This window comes from Macrotis lagotis, chromosome 2, assembly GCF_037893015.1.
Source record: "Macrotis lagotis isolate mMagLag1 chromosome 2, bilby.v1.9.chrom.fasta, whole genome shotgun sequence".
In the NCBI taxonomy this organism is placed as follows: Eukaryota; Metazoa; Chordata; class Mammalia; order Peramelemorphia; family Peramelidae; genus Macrotis; species Macrotis lagotis.
Window position 1 is genome coordinate 207,121,161 of NC_133659.1, and position 11,012 is coordinate 207,132,172.

Sequence of the window (11,012 nt, forward strand, 5' to 3'; positions counted from 1 at the left end):
GTGTTTACTGTGGGCCAGACACTATGCTAAATGTTGGAGATTCAAAGGCAAAAAACACAATCTGAGCTCTCACCCTAATGGAGGAAACAATTTTTAAAATAACTGTGTATGTTCAAGATAGGTACTGAGCAAATGAGTGGCAATCTCACAGGGAAGGGAGAAAGGGACTTGGAAATCAGGAAAGGCTTGCTGTAGAATATAAGATTTGTGAACTGTCGTGAAGGCAGTAGATGACAAAAACTTTCAAGATCCCTTCCGGACCTAGATCTAGGATCCTATAATTGTTCTGGAGTGTCAAGGACCTCTTTGGCAATATACTTAAGCTTAAAGACCCCGTTTGTTACCTACATTCATAATTGATAGAAATGCTAAATTTCAAATAGAGGTTAGTGAAAATAAAGATTTCTTTATCCCATCCAATTTCACAGACCTAGTGATGACTTTCTATACATGGATTTTTGTTCTAATGATTGGGATATGTTTATGTAGCGATCCTGAGAGGGTTAGTAGTAAGTATATAGAAAGAGAAGATATTCTCCCCTATTCCTGCTGTTTTCCCACTGCTGCTATCTCTTTGTCCCAACTGCTCAATTGGTTGCAGAATCCTTCATGGTTACACAGTGGTACAGTTATTCCTTCCACATCATGGCTTTTTTCTCATCATGGTTTTGATATATTGCAAGTCGATGTAAGAAATTAAATAAGAATTTTGGGGGAGTTTTGCAGAGAAGCTGCAGGCAACACAGAAAAAGTTTAGAGAATCAGAAATGCATAAAATATATGTATAGTATGGTATAATATCAACCCAAATTTTACAATAAGGTACTGTGAACACCTCATAAAAGAAAAAGAAAAAAATTCAGACTTCTTCCCTAGTATGGAGGGTCAAAAAATTTTCTGCATAGTTTCCATATCATAGAGGGCACAACAACCCTAATCTTTCCCTCTCCTCAGAGATTTGGAATTGTTAACAATTATATTGCCTGGGGTCCCTCATTAGTTGACGCACAATGTGCTTCTATTCACCAGAAAAAAATAACTTTTAGAGACTTCTAACTCTGAAAAGGAGTCAGGTCTCCTCTCACTCAGTATATTAAACATTGAAATCCCAGAAAAGTGTTCTCAGACTCATTTCTCAGTTCCTTTCTTCTCAGCACTTGGCCTCTTTTAGAGTGAGTTTTTCAGTTGTTCCCCCATCTAACCTTCACCTGAAGAGAATGAGGAGAGTGATATATCCCAGCAGCCTACCAATTATGCTTTTGAAAAACATTCCATGATCAGCCTAGGACAGCCAGGACATGAGATCATGGGATCTTAGATCTAGACGTGGAGTCGTAAAGGGCTATCAACATCAACCTCTTCTTTTTATAGATGAGAAAATTGAGAATGAAAGGACTAAAATGATTTGTCAAATCGCCAAGGTCACACAAGCTGCAAGTGTCAGAGATGGAATTTGAACTCAGATCCTTCAATTTCAGAGTCAGTTTTTTTTTATATTGTACATTGTTTCCAACTCTCCTGCCTTGTTCAGTCAAAGTGTGAAAGTCATAGTTCCAGGAGGTCAGGGTCTGAATATAGTTGAGTCCCTTCCCCAAGGGTCATGGTTAGAGGATCTACCCAAAGTACTTAAAAGAATAACTCATCTTAATATGAAACTTTTGAGATTTTACAGAGTACTTCCTAGAATAACACTCATAAATGTAAACTCAATTCAATCAAAAACAATAAATCCTTTCTTACATGCCTGCTATGAGCTATGTCAAGGACAGTTCCTTATAGTACACATATAATAAAACATAATGTAAATATATAGTTTTCTAATTCAATAACACTTCCTCTCCTGCTTTCTATATGAGTTTGAATCACTGTTCTATATGTGATTTGTTGTTGTCCAATTGTTTTCAATCATGTCTGACTCTTCATGACCCAATTTGGGGTTTTCTTACCAAAATTATTGAAATAGTCTGCTATTCCATTCTCTGGTTCATTTTACAGATGAAGAAACTGAGGAAACCTGGGTTAAATAACTTGCCCTGGGTTACCCAACTAGTAAATGTCTGAGGTCATATTTAATTCAAGAAGATGAATCTTCCTCACTCTAGGCCTGTCACTGTATCTATTTTGCTACCTATCTGCTACCTATAAAGGGCAGATAGGTGGCTAAGTGGATAGAGCACTGACCCTGGAGTCAGGAGGATGGAAGTTTAATCCAGTCTCAGATACTAGAAGTATGACCTTGGGCAAGTCAATCAACTATATTTGCCTTGCAACGAGGGCATCTCCAGTTATCCTGATTCATATCTGGCCACTGAATCTAGATGACTCTGGAAGAGAAAGTGAGACCAGTGACTTAGCACAGCACCACACTCACTCAAATCCAATTTATGTGAATGTCATGACATCACTTAACTGATGTCATAGTCTTCTTTGAGAATGAAGGACAAATATCACCTGCCCTCTATATACCATCCTGACTTTCTTAATAATACTGGTTGTATCAATAATACTAAAAAATATTAGATTACAATAGAGTTGACACAAGGAATAATGACTAGTTAAGGAATCTCTACAGATAGTATTTTTGAAAACTGTCATGACAATTATAAGAAATAATGGAAAACATAACTTCAGAGAAACCTGGGAAGTCTTGCAAAGTAATGTGAACAGACCCAGGAGAACAATTTTATATTATAACATGAGCACAGTAAAAGTAAACAATTTAAAAAGACTTAGAATTCTGATCAATGCAATGATTAGTCATAATTCCAAAGAACTAGTGATAAGGCATGCTCCTCACTTCCTGACAAAGAAATGATAGACTAAAATGCAGAATGAAACATGAATTTTGTAGACATGGTTAACCTGGAAATTTGTTTTGCTAATTTGTTACAAAGGTATTTTTCTTTGAGGGCTTTTTCCCTGTTTGGGGAAAGAGATTGGAGGATGGGGTGATACATGCTTGATAACTGGGGAGAAAGAAAGAAAATTTAATGACAGTTTTAAAAAAGAAAAATGAATTCAATGTAAGGAGCGAGGTGGGTGATTCTATAACCAGCTCTTGAAGGATGTATAAGAAAAGAAGAAGATCCAGAAGATTATATATCCAAAAGTGGGAAAGAGTAATAATATTCTTGAGGAAGCATTATTTCCATTGGGTAATTGTAATCCCATTTTTCTGAAGTATGGGGCTCATGTATGTGAATTTGTGATATTGGAAAGGTTTTTGGGAAAATGATCTTGGAACAACTTTGTAGCCTACTAGGCTAGGCTAATAACACAGGTTCAAAATTGGAATGAAATAAGATATTTATAGTCCATCTAGCAAGTCAATCAAAAGAAGATTACTTAGCCATGCCCAAAAGACATTAAGAAAAGAGAAAGGATACAACATTGATTCTGCTGAATGCGGTTTTCCCATTCCACTCATGCTGCTGGTATGCTGATCGGAAAGCTAAGAAAGGAAGAGATGACCATTTGACCTGACTTTTGTACATTGGTAATCAGGGAGCCACATCCCCAGTCAGAAAAGACAACAAGAAATGTAATGATCCTAGGAAGGAGAAACTGAATATGCAAGACAATAATGACCAGATATCCCAAGCCTCCTTGTCCACCTTCCTGAAAAACCAAGTCTTGAATTTAAACAATTTATTTATGGGCAATGCCATATCTTTGCAATTCACACAGTGAGTCTCCAGATGTAATGATGAGTACCAGGAACTGAAGGGCTAAGGAGAATATAATGACATTTCTGCATAATCCCAGATCCTCATCAACAATTAGAGTCTTCTGCAATAAGAGAACTAAGATGCCTTTACCCTGCATACTTGAGAGACACCTTCAAATAAGTAAGATTAAGAACCTTGCAATCAATTGTGAGACACAGGAAGTACTGGCAAAGGGTTGCCCAGCACAATGTGGCCACTTCAAAGAAGGTGCTGTGCACTATGAATGAAGTAGACTTCAGTATCTCAAAAGAACAGTGAGATGTACAACTTTAGAGCCATCTCCATTCCAAATGCTCCTGTGGATTATTTGTGACTGAGCCGTGGTAGAGCCTTTCAAGCTCATAGTGGTCTGGTCAGCCACAGTTGGACACACTGTATACCTTCACTCCAACATAGTGATGTCATGTTGGACCTCTTTGAAAACAAAGGAAAACAACCAATCAACCCTCCACACTAAGCGCAGCTCTATACCATGACTCATTCAATGTTCCTCAGATTGCCAGCCAGGATCCTCCCCCTCCTGGGAACCTTGTAGTGGGTGAATGAGGAGAAGTACCAAATCTTCACCCCTTTATGAACCTCCTCTTAAGAATTGTCTCCCTTTTTTCCATGGGTTCTGAATAAGCAGTGTTATTTCCCACCTGTATTCAGAAAGCAAGTCACCTCCCAATAACCATCTCTTGATTCTCTAAGCCCTTCCTGTCAAAGAAAAAATAGCAATATTGTACCCCATATTTTGGCACATATGCCAGAACCAGTTTCCTTTAATTTGATGTTTTTCTATACCCAATTTCTGGCTTAGAGAAATGTCGACACTAGCATAGCATTACCACCATCCTGCCCTCATCCCAGGCCTTCTGACATTTCTCTACCCCAAAATGAATCAAGGTACCTTTTATAGAATCTTAAATAAGAAATAATCATAAGTGTGTTGAAATATGGTTTGGGGTTAACATTTCAGAAGAATAGCTTAATAATTGTTATTTTCCGATTCTTCAAGGATAGAAAAGACTCCTCCCAGAGATCAATACAGAAAATCCTTTCTGACTAACAGAAGGAGGGTCCTTCTCTTCAGATGGAATAGTGGGTAGTTCCCTTGAGTAGTTTATTGAACAATCACTTCAGGGGAGGGGCAAAGGAAGGATCTTAACAAGACAAGAGGTTTTATTTGTTCAAAGTTTAGCTTCTGTCCTTAATCCATTTTCTTAAGAAAGTTCTGTTGTTCTCAACTACCTTTCAAAGGGAGAAAAAATGGGGAAGGGGGGAAGCAACAAATCTAGAAAGGACTTTTAGACCAGAGAAATATTATTTCTTAATTATTAGCAATTGAATTTAAAAGGTTTTTAATATGCTTCCACACTATTAAGGAATTATCTAATGACCACGGGGTACTCTCCTGGAGACAATGTGGAGCGACTCCATCAATTGCAGATTACAGTAAGCCAAAGGCTATTCTGCCCCCCCCCCCCAATTCATGCTGGTGCTCACTCTGCTGGGGATACACGATGCATCTCTGCCTACTCTGCTACCACAGGGGTCTGCACCACCACCTGCTACTCTAGAGTCCACTTTGCTGCCCATTGGCTCTGGGGCTGCTCCTTCTTGTGCTCTCTGCTGCTGTATGGGGCCTATGCTGCTGCTTATGGACCACAGCTGTTGTTATTGTTCTTTGTCCTTTGTTCTGAAGGAAGGCCATGACATCAGAGAGGTGATGCTGCCACAAATTTGTGAATTGGATTTGAGTGGGGAGAGGGGGTGGGCTGTGGGCTGTGCTAAGTCACAGCCCTCACCTTCTACTCCAGAATCATCTGAGTCCAGTAGTCAGATATGGATCAGGATACCTGGAGATAACCCTGATACAAGGCAATCAAGGTTAAATGACTTGCCCAGGGTCACACAGCTAATAAAGAGTTAAGTGTGGTTAGATTTGAACTCAGGCCCTCCTGACTCCAGGGCTGGTACTCCATCTACTGTGCCACCTAGCTACCCCACTCTACTGTTGCCCTCTTTACTGAAAGATACCACTATAGCTCAACCATAGTTGCCCCCTGCCACTGGGTTCCCTCATTACTTACTCTACCAAGGTCCAAGCCAGGGTCAAGTGATGCACTGTGATGACTGGATTTGAGCATTGGCACTGGGGTTTCCACTTCCATGGCCTGACTGTATCCCTGCAGAATGTTTAAGTCTTGTAGCTCTGGGCTATATTGAACACTACCCTCCCCTCTGCCAGGGTCTAAGCTCTGCCAAAGATGCTGCCACATTTTCCATTTGCTAGACCATTATCATTGCCAAGATCTGAAGTCTACCTCCGTATGCTAAAGCTGAGGGTTGCCTACATATCATTTTTCAGTCATACTACTGGTTTCCACTGCTACAGGCCAAGGTATCATTGCACCGGCAACACATGGACATGGACAAAGTATCCTAGTCAGAATTATGAGGTCAGGAACTGCCATATCAGATGGCTTAAGAAATTTCAAGGAGTTCTGGTGAGTCGGACCAGAACTTGGGTCTCATGGTTATTCCCTTGGACATAGAAAATTCCTCCTTACTAACGGCCATCACCAAATGAGAGGGATTCAGGTTCTCCTAAATTTAAAATTCAGAAACCTGCTTTCAAGGATAAAACCAACTATCTCCATACAAAGCAAATGAAATAACCAGAGACCCTTCTAGACCAATTCATGGCCTCCATCCATCATATTCACTCTCCATTTCTGTGAGGTTGGAGAATGTTTGGGTCCTAAGTTCTATAGGGACCTTTCTATAGGGACCACCTCTCTCACTAGATCTCTTAGAGAGTCTTATAACTTACAATTCTGGACTGAGAACTGAAACTATCTGTCTTTTTAAACCAGTGGTGAGAAACCTCCAGCCTGTGAACCATATATGTCTGGCATTGCCAAGGCAACAGCAAGCAGGATGCAAAAATCAATTAATCTAGGAACTTTTTAGGAGTGAATTAATCAAATGCTTGACCAAATAAAGCCTGCAAATGATGTTATAAACATCCATAATAAAAATATAAATAAATAAAAATATTTTTCCCTTTTTTAGGAAAAAAATGTTCCCCAGACCTGTATAAGCCTTTGAAACTGATCATCTATCAGCTAGAATACATTTGTCCATGTCCTCCTACTTATCTGATCACTTCTCAGTCTCCTTTGATGGATCCTCATCCAGATCATACCCTCTAACCATAGGTTTTGTCCTGGGTCCTCTTTTCTTTTCCTTCCATATCAATACATTTTATGATTGTATCAACTCCAATGGATTTAATGACCATCTCTTTGTTGATGATTTCCAAATCTATCTATCCTTCCCCAACCTCTCTACTGAACAACAATCTCACATGTACAATTACTTTTCAGACATCCCTAATGAGAATCCTAAACTCAACATTTCCAAAATGAATTCATTCTCTTTCCCTCCAAATGCCTTCTCTCTACTACTTTCTTTTTATTGTCAAAGGCAACAGTATCCTCTCAGTCCTTCAGGCTCCCACCCTAGGATTCATTCTGAATTTCCTCACCATCTTTTAACCTGTACCCCCAAACCAATCTGTTACCGAAGCTTATTGATTTCACCTGTGCAACATTTTTCATATATTTTTCACAATATTTTTCCCTTCTCTCCTCTGACACTTGCTAACACTCTAGTGCAGTCCCTCATCATCTCATGCCTCAATTACTGCAAAATATTGGTGGGTCTCCCAGCCTCAAATTTTTCTTTTTTTTCCTTTGGAGACAATTCAGGTTAAGTGACTTGTGCAGGGTCATAAAACTAGTAAAAGTTTCAGGTCAATTTGAACTCAGGTTCTTTTAACTCCAGGACTGTAACTTTATAACTACAACACCTAACTCCTGAGTCAAGGGCTGTAGCTCTCTCTTACTGCAACACTTTGCCTATCTCAATTTCTGCCCAGTCTACTTCATTCTTCATAAAGCCACTAAAATGATTTTTCTAAAGTACAAATCCAATCATGTGATCCCTCTACTGAATAAATGCCAGTGGCTTTCTATTGCCTCTAGGATCAGTACAAAATGCTCTATTTGGCATTCAAAGTTCTATACAACTAGTTTCCTGCCTTTCTAGTTTTCTTATATTTGACCTCCTGGGTTTTACAAGAATAAGACATACCATCTCTCTGCTCCAGGCTTTCTCAGTCTTAGCTTTTCTTCCTTCTTTCCTTCCTTCCTTCTTCCTTCTTTCCTTTCTCTCCCTCCCCTTCCTTCCCTTCTTTCTTTCTCTCTTTCTTTCTTTCTCTCCCTCCCCTTCATTCCCTTCTCTCCCTCCCTCCCTCCTTCCCTTCCTTCCTTCCTTCCTGTTTTCCTGCCTGTCTGCCTTCCTTCTTCCTTCCTTCCTTCCTTCCTTCCTTCCTTCCTTCCTTCCTTCCTTCCTTCCTTCCTTCCTTCCTTTCTTCCTTCCTTTCCTCCTTCCTTCCCTTCTTTCTTTCTTTCTTTCTTTCTTTCTTTCTTTCTCTCCCTCCCCTTCCTTCCCTTCTTCTCTCCCACCCTCCCTTCCTCTCTCCTTCCCTTCCTTCCTTCCTTCCTCCCTTCCCTCCCTCCTTTCTTTCTTCCTTCCTTCCTTCCTTCCTCATAGAGAGCAAAAATAGCTGAAACCTCACAAGATCATGCCAGCCCCAAAACACTCTGACTCTCATTGATTGACCAATAATGGGTCCCAGGCCAAGCCCAACTTGGTCACAGCTTGAGCCCTGAAAGTTTCAATGAATGTAAATAGCAATTGTTTCTGTTTTGGTCAGAAATCCTGAGGACCTTCTCCTCCCAGATTAATTTTTTTAAAACGAGATTTAAAAAGCACTTCTTTGCCTCATTTCTGACCTAACTTTAATCACTGAATGGACATTGCCTCAGTCAAATCGATGCCTATTAAAGACCTTAGCTTAAAAATGCCATGGTATCCCACTTCATTCAGGACCATCTCCAGTCATCCTGATCTATATCTGACCACTGAACCCAGATGGCCCCAGAAGAGAAAGTGAGACTCATGATTTTGCACAGCCCTCCATCACTTAAATCCAGTTCACTTGCATATTGTGACATCACCTTCCTATGTCCTGGTCCTCTTTGAGAACAAAGGGCAAACAACAACAAAAACATATTTTCTACTGGAAGTCTTTCCCAACCTATTGTTTCTTTTCATTATTTCCTTTTTATCCTTTACATAGCTTATTGGTATATAAAGTTTTGCTTGTTGTCTTTCCATTAGAGTGTGAGCTCTGTGAGGGCAGGGACTTTCTTTTGACTCTTTTTTGTATCACCTACACCTAACATAGAACCTGGCATATCAACTTCCAGACTGACTGACTCATCAACTTCCAGAAGCCTCAAGAGTCCTGAAGGGGTTCACATTTCAATGGCCATCCTAGTACCTCTAACCAAAGAATCACAGCAAAGTCTCCCTGGCACAGTTTTCAAATGTCTTATGAAATATCCTAAATGGCTCCTTCAGCACAGATTCTAGATAAGCACTAATTTCCTCTAAGTCTATAGAGGAAATAGGTCCTCTATGTCTATATACAAATGTTGGACCACTGGGGCCAGCCATGTACAACTGGTCACACAGACCTTCCTGGCCAAGAGGACAAATTTAAACAACAATTCCACAGCTCAGGGAGCAAATCCCAGTCATGCTCAGATCCCTTAATTCAAGCATTGCTTCTGGACCTATAATTCATTTTCTTCCTTTAAGATTGCGGAAAGCTTGGAGAGGAATAGAATTTTAAAATTGTTACTTTGGAGGGTTAGTTTTGTTTCTCTGTTTCATTTACCCTTCAGTTAATCTACCATATACCAGTCAGAGTGTTTACTAGTGAAGAAATAGTCAAAAGAAACTTTCAATGTGCCTTGTGGAGATTGGAAAGTTACCCTCATCACATACATAAAGAGCTAGGTGGTCCAATGGATAGATCACTGGGTTAATAGTTAAGAAGACCTGAATTAAAATCTGACTTCATATAATTGCTAGCTATGTGACCCTGGGAAAGTCACTTCACTGTAGTTGGGGATAATAATAGTGCTTACTGTGCAGGGATATTGTAAGGATCAAATGACATAATATTTGTAAAGTACTTAGAACAGTACCTAGCACATAGTATAACTTTTAGTCTTTCTTATTATTAACTATTTTGGTATCTCTGCCTTGTTTTGCATTCCCTTATAGACAAGGTTCCTCATGCCATCTCTCATGGCATGGCAGGACTGTTTTTAATTTTTTCCTCAAGGACTACTGGATCCTTCTGTATACAATGCATATTTATATTTAGCCTCATTTCTTGCAATTTCACTTGAAGACCGAGTTATAGTTGTTATTGTTCAGTCATTTTAGTCATTTCTAACTATTCATGACCCCTTTGGGGATTTTCTTGGAAAAAAATTCTAGAGAGATTTGCCATTTCCTTCTCTAGCTGATTTGAAAGATGAGGAAACTGAGGCAAACAGCTTAAATGACTTACCCGGGGCCATACATCTAGTAAGTATCTGATGTCAGATTTGAACTCAAGAAGATGTATTCCTAATTCTAAGACCAACACTCTATCCACTCTTCCACCTAACTTCCACCTAAGTTAGAGAGCATATTCCACAAGTCTTTTGTCTTAATATCCTCAAAATTATAAAATTTTATATAAATTTTAGAAAAATATAAATTTTAGAAAAAACATCTTTTGAAATTTCAATTATTTGAATTTCTTTCACATTTGGGGGGGTTGTGAATTTGGGATAATATATCTAGAATTTTAGTTTTTGTTTTAATCTCTTTGAAAATGGAAAGCATTGAAGAAGTCACTGTGTCTTCTGGTTACCTAAACTTGTCTGTCAAAGCAGTTAAAAGAAAATTAGCTTCCCATGATTAGAAGGGGGCTCCCCTACAAATGCAACTTTTGGTGGAGTTGTGAACTGTTTCAACCATTCTGGAGAGCAATTTGGAAATTATGCTATAAAAACTGGGCTATAAAATTATGCATACTCTTTGATCCAGCAAAACCATTTCCATCTGTAGCCCAAAGAGATCATTTAATGTACAAAATTATTCATAGTGGCTCTTTTTGTGGTAATCAAGAATTGAACATTGAGGGGATAGCCATTAATTGGGTAATGGCTGAACAATATTTGGCATGTGCGTAGTATAAAATATTATTGCTCTATAAAAAATAATAAGCAGGGGTGGCTAGGTGGTACAGTGGATAGAGCACCAGCACCTGGAATCAGGAGTACCTGAGTTCAAATCCAACCTCAGACACTTAATAATTACCTAGCT

General features: G+C 39.2%; 1 long non-coding RNA gene across 1 annotated transcript in view; it reads right to left on the reverse strand.

Moving 5' to 3' along the window:
- Positions 1–6,052, reverse strand: part of LOC141511421 (uncharacterized) — a 36,111-nt gene extending 30,059 nt beyond the window's left edge. The window contains exon 1 of the long non-coding RNA XR_012475331.1: positions 5,804–6,052. This is a non-coding gene — a long non-coding RNA (uncharacterized LOC141511421). The remainder of the gene's footprint in view (positions 1–5,803) is intronic.
- Between the last annotated feature and the right edge of the window lie 4,960 nt (positions 6,053–11,012).